This window comes from Berghia stephanieae, chromosome 9 (genome assembly GCF_034508935.2).
Source record: "Berghia stephanieae isolate SIO BIC M18660-M18661 chromosome 9, UCSD_Bste_1.3, whole genome shotgun sequence".
NCBI classification, from domain to species: domain Eukaryota; kingdom Metazoa; phylum Mollusca; class Gastropoda; order Nudibranchia; family Aeolidiidae; genus Berghia; species Berghia stephanieae.
This window is the reverse complement of record NC_088368.1, coordinates 4,377,157-4,379,585: the sequence shown is the minus strand read 5'-3', so window position 1 is coordinate 4,379,585 and position 2,429 is coordinate 4,377,157. Positions and strand designations below refer to the sequence as shown.

General features: G+C 39.4%; 1 protein-coding gene across 2 annotated transcripts in view; it reads right to left on the bottom strand.

The window, feature by feature from the left end:
* The window catches only part of LOC144979526 (uncharacterized), a 34,500-nt gene extending 32,496 nt beyond the window's left edge, over positions 1–2,004 (bottom strand). Inside the window, exon 1 of one of the 2 annotated variants that reach the window (XM_078926227.1) lies at positions 1,878–2,004. The gene's annotated coding sequence lies outside the window, so the exon portion shown is untranslated. The remainder of the gene's footprint in view (positions 1–1,877) is intronic. The other variant, XM_078926228.1, reaches the window with a different exon arrangement.
* Between the last annotated feature and the right edge of the window lie 425 nt (positions 2,005–2,429).

Below are 2,429 nucleotides of genomic sequence, written 5' to 3'. Positions count from 1 at the left end.
CGAAACTAAGAGTTACCAACATCACCATAATCACTACCACTATCACCACCACCACCTCATCATTACCATCATCATCATCATCATCATCATCATCATCATCATCATCATCATCATCATCATCATCATCATCTTCATCATCATCGTTACCACGATCACCACCACCTCATCATCATCCCCATCACCATTATCAATAGTACTATCTCCATAATCACCTCATCGTCATCATCATCATCATCATCATCATCATCATCATCATCATCATCATCATCATCATCATCACTACCATTAGCACCACCACCATCATCACAACACCATCAACACCATCCTGATCATCATCATCATCGTCGTCTTCGTCATCATCATCATCATCATCATCATCATCATCATCATCATCATCATCATCATCATCATCATCATCATCACTACCAAGATCAGCACCACCACCACCTCATCAACATCATCATCATCACCACTATTATCACAACAATCAGCTCATCATCATCATCATCATCATTATCACCAACATCACTTCCACCATCATCTTCACCATGATGACGACCAACACAAGTAAAACTGACACCAGCACCATCTCATCCTCTCTCCCCCCCCCCCCCCCCCCCCCTTTCCAGTCCTCATAATAAAGCTATACTACCGGCCCATACGGTTCCTATATCACATAAAGTCACATTTTTAACAATTATAATTATTTAAACCAAAATAATCAACCGCTAACACGGGCTAAAAATAATATATTTTTAAAGCGCCGAATTGTCAACAAATATTTCATGGATTACGTCCCTTTGTTTTAATATAGCTCATATAGCCGGATTTTCATCTCCCTATTTTACACTGTTAGAAGAATTTCTCAATGTGGTTCTATATCAACATCGATTAATAATGGTCTCAAGTTACTTTGTACCAAATTTGGTGCTTTCATCACTAATTTGCACAATTTTACCCTAATTCCCCTAGCTATCATGGGGTGTGTTTACACCCTAAACCAAGAAATCGGATGTTCTTTGCTACCCCAGAAATATGGTTAAAGCAGATATCTGAAAAGAAGTGTGTCAGTGTCGGACAAAACAAATTGAAAAATTGAAAGAATAAACCAACCCCCCCCCCCCCCAAAAAAAAAAAAAATCAGTCTGCCTGAACTGAGATAGTCGAAGTAGGCTGATTTTTTTATTTTTTTTTTGGGGGGGGGGGGGGGGGGGGGGGGGGAAAGGCGAGGATGGTTTCTTCTTGTATTTTTCGATCTGCTTTGTTTAGCACTGTTTCCTAACACCCTTTCAAATATTTATCTTACACCAGTGCCTCATCTCTATAGGGAATGAGGACGAGAGACGCATGCGCACAACCAACATGACGTTCTCTCTATAATAACTTTTCCGTAGGTGACGTCACAGACTATGGGTGACGTTCAATCAAGTGACGCTACTCTTCCCCTAATCTCATTCCCAATTAGGGAAGAAAAGTCTTGACATCAAACCCTTTATTCTTTTGGTTCTTAAATCCTTTGGAGTGTGTATGAAACCAGTCCTTACTAATTATGAATCGGAGACATAAAGATGACATAACTATTTCACTTGAAAGATGTATAGATAGAAATAGAGGACGTAGAAGAGCGAGGATGGCTGATCTTTATTGACGACCAGCATGATATATTTAGACTAGAAAATAAGATGCCATCACTCTGACACCATGAAATGAATGACACAAGGTTTGTATCCAGTCCTCTAGAAGAACGGGTTTACACTTCCAGTGAAATAGGAACCAGTTTTTGGACATCACACTTTTCTTCTCTATTTATCACTTCAATGAAGGCATACATAGTTGAACTATAATTCTACCAAAAAAAAAAAAAGCTGTCTACTTACATCAAAATGTGATGAATAGATCATTTATCTCTGACTGAATCTCATCAGAGATTCGAGGTTGTGTTGTGAATGAAGCGAACAACAAGAAGTCGTGACTTTTATGGCGTGCTACAAACCAATGTTAGATGACTCTGTAATCGGATTTGGTAAATCACACGGGATTTGGTATCGACTTCTTCGAACTTTGATTCCAATCCACCCATCTGTCGCGTGTTTTCCCCCGATGGGCTTGTGGATTAGGAGTATTTGGTATATACTAATATAATAGAAATTATTGAACGAGATTATTTATTATTTATAATTATTTGTAAACATAATGTGAAATGTTTGGGGTTTAATTATACAAAGTCTGAATCCGACATAAAGAAGAGCTGGGTGAGGTAGGGAGGTGGGGCGGGAGTGGGGAGGGGGAGGAGGAGAGAGGGATGGGGGGGGGGGGGGGGGGGGGGGTATAGCGATAATCACCCCATGGTAGGCATGATGTATTTTCTTCTAATTTTAAACGCTTTTGTATTCATTCAATATCTTTAAAGTCTCACAAAAAACTGGTTT